This window comes from Ornithorhynchus anatinus, chromosome 1 (assembly GCF_004115215.2).
Source record: "Ornithorhynchus anatinus isolate Pmale09 chromosome 1, mOrnAna1.pri.v4, whole genome shotgun sequence".
NCBI lineage: Eukaryota > Metazoa > Chordata > Mammalia > Monotremata > Ornithorhynchidae > Ornithorhynchus > Ornithorhynchus anatinus.
The window spans coordinates 68677328-68693902 of NC_041728.1; the positions used below are offsets into that span (position 1 = coordinate 68677328).

Below are 16575 nucleotides of genomic sequence, written 5' to 3' on the forward strand. Positions count from 1 at the left end.
GAGCTATCTGTCATGAGCCCATCTCTGGGGATTCACCTCCCCCTATTATCAGGCTCTCAAATTATGAGCCCATCTCTGGGGGTTTACCTCCTCCTATTATCAGGCACCCACTTTTGTGAGTCTGTCTCTGCGGATTGCCCTCCCACATCGTCCTCTACCACGGAGCCGAACGCTTTCAGGTTCTCAGTGACAAGTTAAAAGTGAAACCAAACCACCACTGTATACAGCGGAAATTTTTTATTCCATGCTTAATCTAATTAGAAGAGGTAACTGTGTACATACACGCTCACACAAACACACTCTATTACAAAGAACATAGCTACCCATCCGACTGTTTGCCCCAAGTCCTTGAAGATGGTCCCAGTCTGAGAAGTTCAAAGAGCCTGGTTGCCCGCAGCACATCATCCTGGCTCAGGTCTTAGGTGTTTTCCAGCAGCCACTGTAGGCATCTCATTGCAGTGGTTTTGCCGCAGGCCAGGTGCCGGTTCTTTCCCCCTTTTAACCAGCCATGGCTGTTGTTTTGGGGGGGTGGGGGAGGAGGGATCAGAGCGGGGGTCCTGATTTGCTGCCCCAATTGTCTGTTGTCTCAAGCCATTTCCAGGGTAAAGCCAGGGAGGCGGTGACCCCTCCCCTCCGTCCCCACCCCCCGAGTTATCTTTGCAAGAAGCATCCGTCTGTCTTTCTCCTGAATTGCCTGACAGAAAGGCAATTCAGTTCCTCCTCAGTTTTCTCAGCAATTCAGTTCTTCCTCAAATTCCACCTTTGATATCATTGTTCACGGGGTCAAAGGACAGTCACTTTGACTGCTGCGTTATAAGTTGGATTCACTCTTGCTCACTACTAAGCTTTGCTGCTTCCCTAGAGAGAATGTGGCCCTGGAGGTCCATGATGGTAGTCCAGTGGTCAAAGGCTTAGATCAGTCTGCTTAACTTCTGCCCACCCTCCATCTTGCAGGACTGGGGGAGCTTTGGGAGTTTTTCTAGCCAGGGAAAAGCTGGGAGATCCTCAGAAGAAGGCTTTTAAGCTTGTTCGAAAGGCTGGCCCAACTTTATTAGTAAATCAGTAGTATTTATTGAGTGATTTCTCTATGTAGAGCACTGTCCTAAGTGCTTGAGAGAGTACAATATAACTTTACCCCCGATTATCCACATCCTCCAATCCCAGAGAATAGTAACAATATTTATCAAACACCTAAATGCGTTGGAGTGGTACAAGCAAATCGGGTTGGACACTGTCCCTATCCCACATGGGGCTCCTGTCTTAACCCCCATTTTATAGATGTGGTAACTGAGATCCAGAGAAGTGAAATTACTTGCCCAAGGTCCCACAACAGACAAATGGAGGAGCTAAGATTCAAATCCAGGTCTTTCTGACTCCAAGGCCTGTGTTCTGTCCACTAGGCCACGCTAATATCAGTTGTTGGAACTTCTACGTTATGGACTTCTTAGTCTAGGATTGGCCACTGGATCGGCTTTGGAAAAGGCGAACACAGATGGAGCTGTCATTTCGATGTTCTCATCGGGCAAGGCGTGCTGGGCGTTTCTAGTGATAATGATAACAATAAGTGCTTAGCACAATGTTCTACGCAAAGGAAGGGCTCAGAAAATACCACTGATTGGTAATAATCTGTCTTTGCACTAAGTACTTACTCTGTTGGTAATAATCTGTCTTTGCACTAAGTGCTTACTCTGTGCTTAGAAGAAACCTTTTCTAGCATTTCTCCTATGCCCAGCTAAGACTGAACTCCTCCACTCTGGCAGCAATCTGATGATTTGCTATCAGTGAATCAATTGATTGATCATGTTTATTGAGCACAAGTACTGTAACTTCTCAGGATCATACTGGGAGAGTTTCTGGTACTCTACCAGCTTTGGCTGTGGGAGGGAAAGTCAGGCAGAGGCCTCCCCATTCCATTCCTAGCTCGGGCAGTGGCTAGCGAGTGGAAGGCAATGTGCTACAAGTCAAAACTCACCCGTGCTGGGCAGCGGCGGCATGGGAGAGAGTCAAGGGTGGAGACTCAAATTTACTACATGGAAGAAGGCAGTGGTAAACCGCTTCCATATTTTGACCAAGGAAAATCTCTGGATCCACTACCAGAACGATTGCAGATGGAGATGGGGCGTTCGGGGAGAAATGTGTCTATGGAGTCCCAGTGGGTTGGACATGACTTGACGGCATAACACAAGACAAGGCACAAGTGCTGTGGGGCTGAGGGACTGTGAATGAAGGGAGCAAATTAGGGTGAAGAAGAAGGGAGTGGGAAAAGGAAGTTATGTGGAGCACTAGAATGGAGGCCAAATAGCCAATGGGTATGCACAGGTGTATAAATAATAATAATAGTAATGGTATTTGTTAAGCGCTTATATGTGCCAAGCATTGTACTAAGCGCTGGGGTAGATACCACGTTTCCCACATGGGACTCACAGTCTAAGTAGGAGGGAGAACCGGCATTGCATCCCCATTTTGCAGATGAGGGAACTGAAGCACAGAGAAGTGAAGTGATTTGCCCAAGGTCTCAGAGCAGACAAGCGGTAGAGCCGGGATTAGAACCCAGGTTCTCTGACTCCCAGGCCCGTGCTCTTTCCACTAGGCCATGATGTTTCCGACTTCTTCTGGGAGGAGATGCCGTCAGTTGGAATAATAGGATTTAGCAATTGAAAATCACAGGGAGAGTCTTGTTTCCATGTGGTCTGATGTTTCAAGCAGGAGTTTTCAGCCTTTTTTGGAAACTACTATAGCAGTATCTAGGTTACACACACACACACATTCCCCCACCCCCCATACTTTCTCAATCATTTGACTAATCAATAGTATGTATTGAATGCCTAATGAGTGTAGAGGACTGTACTAATCACTTGGGAGAGTAAAATAGAGTAGAATAGAATTAATAGACAGTCCTACCCCCTAGGAACTTTAGACTGTGAGCCTCATAGAGAAGCAGTGTGGCTCAAGAGAAGCAGCGTGGCTCAGTGGAAAGAGCCCGGGCTTGGAAGTCAGAGGTCATGGGTTCGAATTCCGACTCTGCCACTTGTCAGCTGTGTGACTGTGGGCAAGTCACTTCACTGCTCTGTGCCTCAGTTACCTCATCTGTAAAATGGGGATGAAGACTGTGAGCCTCACGTGGGACAACCTGATTACCCTGTATCTCCCCCAGCGCTTAGAACAGTGCTCTGCATAGAGTAAGAGCTTAACAAATACCAACGTTATTATTACTATTATATAGAACAGGGACTGTGTCCGACCTGATTATCTTCTCTGTACAGCGCTCTGCACCAAGTGAGCGCTCAAGAAATACCAATCCATCAGTGGGCCTGCTGACTCCTAAGCGTACGTGGCTGTCCCGTGCCTGTACTTGCATGACATCTCGTGGGTCTCCGTGTCTGGGGCTTTTGGGTGTTTTCAGTGGCCCCTAAAGCCAACCTGCATTAGCTGATGAACCATGAGGGATAAACTGTTTGTCTGACCTATGGGATGGACGCTGAGATGCGGAGTTGGCTCTCCATCGCTGTCCCAGCATATCTTCATGGTGACCTGAAGCCACTGGCCACACCACTTTGGGACTTCTTCAGCTGGGCCCCTCTTGCTGATAAAATCACACATGTTGGACCTTGCATGGGAAGTGAAGTGACCATTCCCCTGATGCTCTGGATTTTTTTTTTATGGTATTTGTTGAGCGCCCACTATGTGCCAGGCATGCTCTGGGGGAGGATGCAAGCTAATCAGATTGGACACAGTCCATGTCCCACCTGGACATGAGGAGCAGCGTGGCTTAGTGGAAAGAGCATGGGCTTGGGAGTCAGAGGTCAAGGGTTCTAATCCCACCTCCTCCCCTTCTCAGCTGTTTGACTTTGGGCAAGTCACTTCACTTCTCTGGGCCTCAGTTACCTCATCTGTAAAATGGGGATTAAGACAGTGAGCCCCACGTGGGACAACCCGATTAGCTTGTCTCTACCCCAGTGCTTAGAACAGTGCTTGGCACATAGTAAGCGCTTAACAAATGTCATCATCATCATCATCACTTGGAGCTCACAGTCTTAATCCCCGTTTTACAGATGAGGTTATCGAGGCCCAGAGAAGTGAAGTGAGTTGCCCTAGGTCACGCAGCAGACAAGTGGCAGAGCGGGGATTAGAATCCAGGTCCTTTTGACTCCCAGGCCCGTGCTCTACCCACTAGGCCACGCTGCTTCTCTTATGGTCCGTCTCCCGTCTGGTTCAACGGGGCCTTGGGTACCTTCATGACCAGTATTTTAATGTCAGCACCCAATCTTGGTTCCAACCTGCCAACTTACAAAACTCAGAAGTAGTGCCTGTGTTCAAGGTTACCTGGAAAGGGAATGCGACAGCTGTGGGTGGAGAGGGAATGGCGGAGAGGGATTCCTCCTTGCAGAAATATTCTTGGCTCCAGTAGTGTTGGATGGACTTCCACAATGTGATGTCATTATGTTATGCTGTTTCCACAAACGACCACTCTCCCCATCTTCAAAGCCCTACTAAAATGACATCTCCTCCAAGAGGCCTTCCCTGGCTAATCTCTCATTTCCCCACCTTTCATGCCCCTTCCCTTTGGTTGCTTACAACTTTGGGTCTGTAATAATAATAATAATGTTGGTATTTGTTAAGCGCTTACTATGTGCAGAGCATTGTTCTAAGGGCTGGGGTAGGTACAGGGTAATCAGATTGCCCCACATAAGGCTCACAGTTAATCCCCATTTTACAGAAGAGGGAACTGAGGCACAGAGAAGTTAAGTAACTTGCCCACAGTCACACAGCTGACGAGTGGCAGAGCCGGAATTCGAACCCATGACCTCTGACTCCCAAGCCCGGGCTCTTTCTACTGAGCCACGCTGACCCCTTAAGCACTCTGGTGATCCCTGTACCCCCAGCCCCACAGCACTCACACACCTACCATTATATTCTTCCCATTCCTCTTATCTGTAATTGATTTGAATATCTGTCTTCCCCTCTAGACTCTAAGCTCCTTGAAGTCAGGGACTGTGTTTACCAACTCTGTTGTATTGTACTCTCCCAAGCACTTAGTACGGTGCTCCGCACACGGACAGCATTCAATAAATACCATTCATTGGTTGATTGATGATGTCATGTGTTCCCGACTGTCTGATGCCTGCAAGGTCCATCAGTGGTCATCAGTGATCATCGAGAATCATCGAGAAGCAGCGTGGCGCAGTGGAAAGAGCATGGGCTTTGGAGTCAGGGCTCATGAGTTCGAATCCCGGCTCTGCCACTTGTCAGCTGTGTGACTGTGGGCAAGTCACTTAACTTCTCTGTGCCTCAGGTACCTCATCTGGAAAATGGGGATTAAGACTGTGAGCCCCATGTGGGACAACCTGATTCCCCTGTGTCTACCCCAGCGCTTAGAACCGTGCTCTGCACATAGTAAGCGCTTAACAAATACCAGCATTATTATTATTATTATCAGTGGCCACCCTAAAGTGAAGGGCTAGTATGGAACTTCAAACTGGGAAACAGATTGGGAAGGGGGCCAGGTTGTGGTCCCTGGGATTGAGTTCTAATGAATTTTAATCCTGACTCTGCCACTTGTCTGCTGTGTGACCCTGGGCAAGTCACTTTACTTCTCTATGCCTCATTTCCCTCATCTGTAAAATGGGGATTAAAACTGTGATTCCTATGTGGGACAGAGACTGTGCCCAACCCAGTTTGCTTGTATCCACCCCAGTGCTTAGCATAGTGCCTGGCACAGAGTAAATACTTTACAAACACCACAGTTACTACTATTAATAATAATAATCATATTTGCTAAGCACTACTATGTGCAAAGCACTGTTCTAAGCACTGGGGTAGAATCAGGGTCATCAGGTTGTCCCACTTAGGGCTCACAGTCTTAATCCCCATTTTACAGCTGAGGTCACTGAGGCCCAGAGAAGTGAAGTGACTTGCCCAAAGTCACCCAGCTGACAAGTGGAGGACCTGGGATTAGAACCCACGACCTCTGACTCCCAAGCCCGGACTCTTTCCATTAAGTCACGTTGCTTTTTAATTGAGCCCAGAGCACTGTGCTGAGTGTTTGGGAGAGTACAATATAACAGAGTTGGTAGGCAGTTCCTTCCTACAATGAGCTTACAGTCTAGAGGGGGAAATAGACTTCACAGGCCCATACTTTCAGACTCCAAATCAGAGCCAGTCTGTTCTGGCCGAAGGTCAGCTGTGAGCTGCAAACGGCTGATCCGGTCCAGCCCGGCAGGCGGACTGTGGATGCCTGGTGATCCCCGTGAGCTCCTGGGACTACAAGTCCCATTCAAACGGGAGAGGAGCGGGACGTGTGGCCATTGTCCCATCTCCCGCCTGCCACCACTATGCAGCCAGATGCTTTCATGTGGGAATTATGTCCACCAACTCTGTTAAATTGTACTCCCTCAAGCACTTAGTATAGTGTATAGTAAGCGCTTAATCAATACGATTGATTGATGTATGGATTTTTTTTCCCTTTGAAGTACCTAACCTGCTCCGATCGTGTCTCTGATGGCTGACTTCCTGGGCTCTGTTGGCTTTCAAAATCCGGGCTTTCACCGGATTTCGCACGGGCCTGGAGGGGAATACGGGGTGTGGGGAAGGGCGGAACACACCGATGACACTGCTCGTAGTGGATTCTAATCCTGGCTCTGTCACATGTCTGCTGTGTGACCTTGGGCAAACCACGGTCTCAATCCCCATTTTACTGATGAGGTAACTGAGGCCCGGAAAAGTAGACAGCTGCCCAAGGTCACACTGCAGACATGTGACAGAGGCAGGATTAGAATCCACTACGAGCAGTGTCGTTGTTGTGTTCCGCCCCCAGCCCCCCCACCCCGTATTCCCCTTCAAGTCTGGCCTCCTTCCCAAACCATTCCCCAGTTTTAAGCTCCTTACTACTCAGTCACTTTAAGGTGGCCACTCACAGCCCTGCAGTTTGCCGAGGAGAAACTCTCTACGATCAACCAAACACCAGCAAAATGCCCCTTGGACATAGCTCTAGACTGTAAGCTCACAGTAGACAGGGAATGTGTCTGTTTTATTGTTGTATTGTAGTTCCCCAAGCGCTCAGTACAGTGTTTACACAGTAAGCGCTCAATAAGGACGATTGATTGAACCTGTTCTGCTGCGGTCTCATCGCAAAGGGAGTCAGCCTGTGTTCCCCTGTGTTTGGAATTCACGATATCCGTCAGCGGCCACCCTAGGAGGGTGTCAGAAGAGTGACTGAATCCAGTGAAGATGTGGCCAAGTCTTTCTTGGGTCCAGTTCAAGCCGCTCCTCTGGTCTGGGACTATCCCCTCCGAGGGAACTCTCTGACCGGCAGGAGGAAGAGGAGCCCCGGGACGGTCCCAGCCTGGCTCGGCTTTTGCGTCGGGATTCTGCAGACCCGGCGGGGAGGAGCGGGAGGAAAGTTGTTCTCCAGATCCGGAGCAAGCCTGTGCCAGCGTGGCCCTGCCGTGCGTGCGTCTCCAGGTGAATCACCACAAAACGGAGTTCGCAAGTCAGTCAGTCGAAGGCCACTCCTGAGGGAGGACCAGCATAGGGCAACTTTAAGTGTCTTGCTTTAATCCCAGCTCCACCGCTTGCCTGCTGTGTGACTTTAGGCAAGTCACTTCACTGCTCTGGAGCTCAGTTACCTCATCTGTAAAATGGGGATTGAGAATACAAGCTCCACATGGGACGGGGACTGAGTCCAACCCGATTTCCTTGCTGGGTCCAATCCCTGCGCTTAGTAAAATGCCTGGCACATAGTAAGTGCTTAAAAATACCAGTTATGAATTTACCTGCCTCATGGAAAACACAAACTCTGAGATGTGGGAGAGTTTCCCTCCTTCAGCCGCTCTCTCTCCTGCATGTCAGTGTGAGCTCAGCATCCTAGATGCACCCATTCTGTGGACTCAGCTGTAGACTGTACAATCTGCAGGGAATGTGTCTTTCATATTGTTTGCGTATTGTACTCTCCCAAGCGCTTAGTACAGAACAGAGCCCACAGTAAGAGCTCAATAAACATGATTGACTGACTGACTGTACAGGGAACATCCCAAATTAGGTTTGGGAGATTGCCGTGTCCAGTCAGAATTGCTCTGGACTAAACCGCTTTAATAACAGACTGGCTAAACTGTACTGGGACAAGGGAGGCTGCCTTGGAAATGTGGCAGAAACTAAAGGGAATGTTCGAGAGTTAAGGGAAGTTTCAGCAGAATCCCAATATGTCGCTTGTTTTGAAAGGTGCTAGAGAAGTATGAAAAAAAACAACAACAGCACTATGTACAGTGTGTAGAAAGCACAGGACTGACAAAACCTGGCTTCTTGGCCCTAAAATTTGGAGTTACCCTCTAGAATTTTATCTTTGGCCCCAAACTGTAGGCGTTGGTAGAAGGACATTCCTATAAGGATCATTGTTCTCCGACAGATTAAAGACGAGGCCCATTCTCTTCCCGGCTTGCTGTGCTACAGCCTACAGAAGTGTGGCTTAGTGGAAAAAGCCCGGGCTTGGGAGTTAGAGGTCGTGGGTTCTAATCCTGGCTCTGTCACTTGCCAGCTTTGTGACTTCGGGCAAGTCACTTAACTTCTCAGTGCCTCAGTTTCCTCATTTGTAAAATGGGGATTAAGACTGTGAGCCTTAGGTGGGACAATCTGATGAGCTTGTATCTACCCCAGTGTTTAGAACAGGCCTTGGCATATAGTAAATGCTTAACAAATACCATTATTCTTATTATTAGCTGACAGAGGGAGGAGAAGGGGAGGGAGAGGTAGGAAGCCAGGAGGGAGAGGGGAGAGACCTGGAGGAGAGGAAGGAGCCTAGGAATTTTGGCTGGACATTCATTTTAGGGAGTTTGCATAAAGGTATTTACTTTTGGAAGATAATATTAGCTCAATTATTTCCTATGGAAACTGGAAAATAAACACCCACTTTAAATAAACACACATGCTCACACGCATCTCCAGCAGCACTGTCTCCCTTCCCTATAAAGACAAGACTGAGTTAAAGGAAAATTGCTCTTTTTATGGCTTCAGTTGTGGTCTACTTAGATTTATTCCGTGCTGTTTTTCTGGGGACCAAAGTGGATAGGTTTTTGAACAGAAGAAAGCCAGCCCATTTTCTGCTAGAGTAGTTTGGATCTCATCCCGAAGTCAGTTTGGAGGTGGCCTTGGGGCCTCTGTCCACCTCAGTTGGCAAAATTTATGAGCATGTTTCTGGGTCAGCCTTCCAAACTGTATATGGCTTTAGAAAAGCAGGGTGGCCTAATGGAAAGAGCATGGCGTTGGGAAACAGGACCTGGATTCTAATCCCAGGTCTGCCACTTATCTGCTCTGTGACCTTGGGCAAATCACTTACTTCTCTGTGCCTCAGTTCCTCATCTGCAAAATGGGGATTCGATACCTGTTAATGTTGGTATTTGCTAAGCGCTTACTATGTGCCGAGCGCTGTTCTAAGCGCTGGGGTAGATACAGGGTAATCAGGTTGTTCCACGGGAGGCTCACAGTCTTAATCTCCATTTTACAGATGGGGGAACTGAGGCACCGAGAAGTGAAGTGACTTGCCCAAAGTCACACAGCTGACAGGTGGCAGAGCCGGGATTAGAACCATGACTTCTGACTCCTAAACCCGGGCTCTTTCCACTGAGCTTCGCTCCTAGTTAGACTGTGAGCCCCATGTGGGACGTGATTATTTTGTATATATCCCAGCACTTTTAATATAGCGTTTGAAGCACAGTAAGCGCTTAACAGAAATCATTATTATTATTACCCGTCCCTGTGTGATTGTTACATGATAAGTCTTCCTTGACACAGAAACACCATCCATCATGCTTTTCTATAGTCTTTCTTACAACGAATCTTATACATTTTGCCTCAACCATGCAGATTCCCTACCCATAGTTCTCTGGAGCACAAGTGGGATTTATGGTGGTAAGCCTCTGTTTCCCCATTGCTCCTGTCACTCAGGTGGATTTCTGGTGGAAGATCCAAGTGAGCCCAGCTTCAGTTTGTACGTGCAGAAAGCAGTCATAGACTATATAGCCAGATGGACCCAGAGCTCTCTTGTCTCCTGCTCTTCTTGCTCAAAATAGGAGCCACCGCCACTCATGGATAGTGTCATCGCCTCCCTGGGATGTTCAAGGTTGAAGATTTGATCGGCCGTAAGGTGACTATGAATTTCACGGAACAGCAGCTCCCAACCCCAAACAAGAGAACTGGAAACCAGGAAGAGAGGTGTGAGACTCTTCAAGAACTTCCAGTGATTGCCCATCCACTTCCATATCAAAACAGAAATTCCTCACCATTGGCTTTAACACACTCATTCACCTTGCCCCCTCCTATCTCACCTCGCTCCCTCCTATCTCACCTCGCTACTCTCCTCTTCTCCCAATCCCTTCTGTGTCACCCTGCCTTGCTCCCTTTATTTATCCCCCCTCCCAACCCCACACCACTTTTGTACAGATATGTAATTTATTAGTTTATTTATTCATTCATTCAATTGTATTTATTGAGCACTTACTGTGTGCAGAGCACTGTACTAAGTGCTTGGAATGTACAATTGGGCAACAGATAGAGACAATCCCTGCCCAACAATAGGCTCACAGTCTTAAAGGAGGAGACAGACAGCAAAACAAAACAATTATTATTATTATTATTATTCATATTAATATCCCCTTCTATACTTTTTATCTCATTGTGGGCAGAAAATGTGTCAGTTTATTGTTATGTTGTACTCTCCTAAGGGCTTAACTCAGTGCTCTGCATGCAGTAAGTGCTCAGTAAATACAATTTACTGACTGGATGCCATAGGGCTCTTGGAATACACAGACTGACACAAAGATGGGACATGAGGAGTATCCTCCACGAGCATTCCCCAGAGAAACTGCATGGTATAGTGGATAGAGCACGGACCTGGGAGTCAGAAGGTCGTAGCTTCTAATTCCTGCTTCCCCTCTTGACTGCTGGGTGACCTTGGGCAAGTCACTTCACTTCTTTGGCCCACAGTTATCTCATCTGTAAAATGGGGAGGGGGACTGTGAGCCCAATGTGGAACAGAGACTCTGTCCAACCTGATTTGCTTGTATTCACTCCAGTGCTTAGAACAGTGCCTGGTACAAAGTAAGTGCTTAACAAATACTATAATAATAATAATTCTCTAGGGAGCTGCCCTTCTCACACCCAACCCAAAGTATCAGGTTCCACCTCTGCCCTGCCCCTTAATCCACCTCTGTTGGGCTGTCACACAGGACACTGTCAAATCGCTGCAACTTCTGCTCCTGGGAACTCCTCCCCTTGGCTGGTGTGAAGCCAAGGATTGACGGTTGCCGTAACTTCCTTTTTATGTAAATGATTCCTTTTTATGTAAATGATATTTAAGTGCTTACTTTTCTTTCAATCGCATTTACTGAGTGCTCACTGTGTGCAGAGCACACTTACTTATTTTGTGCCAGGCACTGTACTAAGCACTGGGGTAGATAAACTGATCAGGTTGGGCACAGTCCATGTACCATATGGAGCTCCCAGTCTTAAGCCCATTTTACAGATGAGGGAACTGAGACCCAGACCAATGAAATGGCTTGGCCAAGGTCACACAGCAGATAAGTGAGGGAACTGGGTTTCGAACCCAGGTCCTTCTGACTCCCAGGACTGTCCTCTATCCACTCTTGTGGCTTCCCATTGAGGTGGGGTCAGTTCCCATTCTCCTTTTAATAAACAGAAGGTTCTCAGTACATCTTCAGGGATCGATTGATTCAGATTCCCCCTTTCAGGTCCCTGGGGGACTCGAGGCAGGAGAGTTGGGGTTGGGTAGAGAAACAGCTGCCACTCATGCATCTTCCAGTCCCAGAAGCCCTAGGGAGTCAAAGTATTATCGTCCCTTTAACGTGCATTTATAGAGTCCACTTGCTGAAAGCAATTTTTAAGAAGGGTTTTCAGAATTTCCATTAGGAACCGCTTCTTCTCCCTCTGCTTGACTGTGATCCTCTGACCCTATTAAAATGAGATCGTTGTTATTTTAGCAGCATGGCAGGGGAGGTGCTGATGTCAAGGGGAAGGGTAGCGGCTCCACTGCAGGGTACACCATAAAATCAATCCGTCAATCAATCCCTCATATTTATTGAGCACTTACTACGTGCAGAGCAATGTATTTAGCGGCTGGAAGAGTATCGAGACTCTGAACCCATGTAGGAAGGGGACTGTGTCCAATTCGCTTTGCCTGGACCCATCCAAGCACTTAGTACAGAGCCTGGCACATAGTAAACAATACCATTTTAAAAAAATTATTATTATTATTACAATTTAACAGAGTTGGTAGACACGTTCCCTGCCCATTGTGAGCTTAGAGTCTAGAACAAGCAGATTGAAAAGCTAGGTGGTATGGTTACTTTTGACCACTCCTGGGCCATTTTTCCCACACTCTTCAGGCATTTGGGGGCTGCTGGGAAATGTCAGCTTCTGGCATTTAGTAGCCCCAAGGCGGGCAAACCTTCACCGCCCCCCTCCACTCCATATGACATGATGACATTATGCTGTGGGCCATCACACGGAAATCCGCCAAACCCCAAGCCTAGAGCGTGTCTCCAGGGTGGCCCCTTACTGCTTCAGAGCCATCGCATTCGCCATCCAGGTCCCTGTTAACACAGGCACCACTTACTATTCTGGTGGAATCTCTCTCTTCACCCCATAGAACTTATATCCATAGCCATTATTTATTTATTTGTATTAATGACTGTCTCCCCCGCTAGACCGTAAGCTCCTTGTGGGCAGGGAATGTTTCTACCAACTCTGCTATACTGTTGTTCTCCCAGGTGCTTAGTACTGTGCTCTGCACACAGTTAAGTGTGGCCTAGTGGATAGAACACAAGCCTAGGGGCAGAATCCTGGCTCTGCCACTTGTCTGCTGGGTGACCTTGGGCAAGTCACTTAACTTCTCTGTGCCTCAGTTACCTCATCTGTAAAATGGAGATTAAGAGCATGAGCCTCTTGTGGGAATGGAACTGTGTCCCACCTGATCAAATTGTATCTACCCCAGCACTTAGAAAATTGCTTGAAACATAGTAAGCACTTAACAGGTACCATAATAATTATTATTGTTATTCTCTGTGCCTCAGCTATCTCATCAATAAAATGGGGATTAAGATTGTGAAACCCATGTGAGACATGGACTGTGTCCAACCTGATTAGCTTGTATCTATCCCAGTGCTTGGCACATAGTAAGTACTTAAAAAATACCATGAAAAAAATACAATTGATTCTCTGATTGCAGAGAAGCTTGGGGATTGCCGAATTTTCAGCTGCCTTCACCCTCTTCAACAGTGTGCCCTGAGGCAGCTCCCTAGCTGATATACTGTCTAAAGTCTGTCCTGCTGCTGGTTCCTGAAAGAAGGAAATAGCAGGAAGAGTGAATACCGTAATAACCACGAATAAATTCACAGGCAAGGATGAGGAGAGGGTGAACTCTTCAGTCAGGCTCTTGTGGATTTACCCACAGCATAAATTGTTTTACGCTACTCATGCCTTGAGGTCAAGCCTTTCACTTGCTTGCAGCCTGACTCTTGCTAAAACATTTGTTCTCTCCACACCTTCTTAGTCAAAACCCCGTTTTTGTCAATGGTTCTTCCTGCCTCCCAGTGACGGCTGACAGGGTGTTTGGTTTCCACAGTTACCCCCTGTTTGCCAATTTGTTTTGCATGAGAGAAATCCTGTTGTTTTCTAAGGCTGTGGGTTTTTCCTCTCCCTCTTCACCCCGACCCCTCCAGGGACGGTGAGGGTCGTTTGGTAATTTGGTTCCGTGGACAGATCTTTCGAGGAAAGCTTTGCTAGGATGAAGAGGTCACCTGCACAACAAGCATCGTTCAAGGGGGCCTTGGCCTGATGGTGCCAGGGTGCAGGTGGGGGGCTGGTTACACTGACTCTCTGGAACCCGCAAATCTACCGTAGGGTGTTTCCATGGCAACTGAGCTGCATGAGCCTCCTTCCTCCTTCCCATATCCCTAACGTCTCCTTTCGAGCATCACAGATCAATCCCTGCTGTTCTATTGCTCTCTTCCTGTGGCAAAAGGGCTCTAGTGTTGAAAGTGTATGCATATATAATTTTATATATACATACATATGTACCTCTATCTCTCTATATATGTATATTACCAATATTTTACCATCCCAAAAGGGAACCGGCTGCTAGGTCTCCTTCAAATGGAGCTCCCTCTTGGTGTCACTGCAAAAAAGCAGGAAAAAAATGCTTCCAGGCTAATCATGTTCTTGGAGTAGGAATCTTTCTAGCCGGTATCTCATTAATCATCCAACACTCACATGAGACAAATAAGTACTAAGTGTGACACTTTTGAATGCTGGCAGCAGAGGCCCTGAAAGCTTAAATTTGCACCTGAAGACCTGATGTAGTCTGCTTGTATATGGTAGTTTTGGAGAAAAGCTTTGTTTTTTTATAAAGGCGTTTCTTTCTGGTGCCATACAAAAGCAGACAGGGCTTTCTCCCAAGAGTCTCAAGTTTGTATTAAGACACGTAGGAGCAATTCACCCAAAATTTCACACAAAAATTGCCCTTTATTTAGTATGCTAAGAAACGACTCTTTGGAAAAATTCATTTCAGGCAAATAATTTATTTCAGGCAAATCAGGTTTTCTTCTCAGGTATTACCATCATCAATTGCATTTATTGAGCACTGTTGTGAGCTGTGCATTACTTAGGCACTTAGAAACAATAGAAGTAAAAGGTAAAGTTACTGTCCTGAGAAGGTTTTATTAGAGGGAGGCCGGCAGTAGGTAGACAATGGCCCAAGGATGATGATGCATGATAACTGTATTTGCCAAAACTCATTTGCAGCCAAAGTGATCACAGCATAGCACCCAAGCTAATGTAGCATCAGAGACCAGCAGACAGGAATTTTTTGTTATAATGATAATAATGATGGTATTAATTAAGTGCTTACTTATGCTTACAATGCCAAGCACTGTTCTAAGAGCTGTATGTTAAGCACTTACTATGTGCCAGGCACTGTCCTAAGCACTGGGAGAGATACAATATAATCAGGTTGGACACAGTCCATGTCCCACATGGAGTTTATAGTCTCAATCTCCATTTCACAGAGAAGGTGACTTAGATGCAGATAAGTCCTCTGACTCTCACTGTCTTTATTCTTTTCACTGGGCCATGCTGCTCTCTGTTGCTGTACAATAGGTTCAAGAACATAAGTAGTTGAACTTTCTTTCTGAAGGAGTACAAGCATTGGAGTCAGAGGCTCTGGGTTCTAATCCTGCCTGCCATTTGCCTGCTGTGTGACCTTGTGCAAGACACTTCTCTGTTCCTCAGTTTCCTCATCTGTAAAATGGGGATTCAATACCTGTTCCCCCTCCTACTAAGACTGCATGGCTCAGTGGAAAGAGCGCGAGCTTGGGAGTCAGAGGACATGGGTTCGAATCTCCACTCCACTAGTCAGCTGTGTGACCTTGGGCAAGTCTCTTAACTTCTCTGTGCCTCAGTTTCCTCATCTGTCAAATGGGGATTAAAACTGTGAGCCCCACGAGGGGCAACCTGATCACCTTGTATCCCCCAGAGCTTAGAACAGTGAATAATAATAATAATGTTGGTATTTATTAAGCGCTTACTATGTGCCGAGCACTGTTCTAAGCGCTGGGGTAGACACAGCGGAATCAGGATGTCCCCACGTGGGGCTCACAGTCTTAATCCCCATTTTACAGATGAGGTAACTGAGGCACAGAGAAGTTAAGTGACTTGCCCACAGTCACACAGCTGACGAGTGGCAGAGCTGGGATTCGAACTCATGACCTCTGACTCCAAAGCCCATGCTCTTTCCACTGGTGCTTTGCAAGTAAGCACAAAGCATAGTGCTTTGCACATAGTAAGCACTTAACAAATACCACGTTTATTTATTTATTTTTATGTGGGATAGGGACTGTGTCCAACTTGATTAACTTGTACCTAACCCAGGGATTAGAATGGTGCTTGACACATAGTAAGTGCTTAACAAATACCACAATTATTATTATTGTTATTATTGTTATTTGAAAATGATCCAGACAAAAGGTGAGATTGCATCCATGATTGGGTCTTTGATAGAGAATCTGTTCCACGTTTACACACTTTATTCAGGAAGATAGCCTAGGGCACCCTTTCATAGAGAAGGAGCATGATGTAATGGATAGAGCACGGGCCTGGGAGTCAGAAGATTATGGGTTCTAATCCCAGCTCCACCACTTGGCTGCTGTGTGACCTTGGGCAACTCACTTCACTTCTCTGTGGCTCAATTATCTCATCTGTAAAATGGGGATTGAGACTGTGAGGCCCACCTGGGGCAGGGACTATGTCCAACTCAGTTTGCTTGTTCCTATCCCAGGGCTTAGTACAGTGCCTGGCACATAGTAAGTGCTTAACAAATACCATCATTATTATTTTAATAACATTAGGGATTCAGTAAATGACAGTGCTACTGCTGTTCCTGAAAGACCTGAACAATGGGTTGGAGATGGGAGAGTTGCAAGGGACTATTAGAAGTGTGGTTTGGGAGGAATGAAGCGTGCTGGCTGGGGTGAAGTGGAAGAAGAATGCAGATTGATAAAAGGGAGAACAGCT

The 16575-nt window shown here is 46.9% G+C and overlaps 1 non-coding gene across 1 annotated transcript; it reads left to right on the top strand.

Annotated features, from left to right (window-relative positions):
- Positions 1–1824: 1824 nt before the first annotated feature.
- Positions 1825–1962, top strand: LOC114817764. The gene has a single exon (XR_003765616.1). It is a non-coding gene; the product is annotated as a small nucleolar RNA SNORA7 (small nucleolar RNA).
- Positions 1963–16575: the final 14613 nt, after the last annotated feature.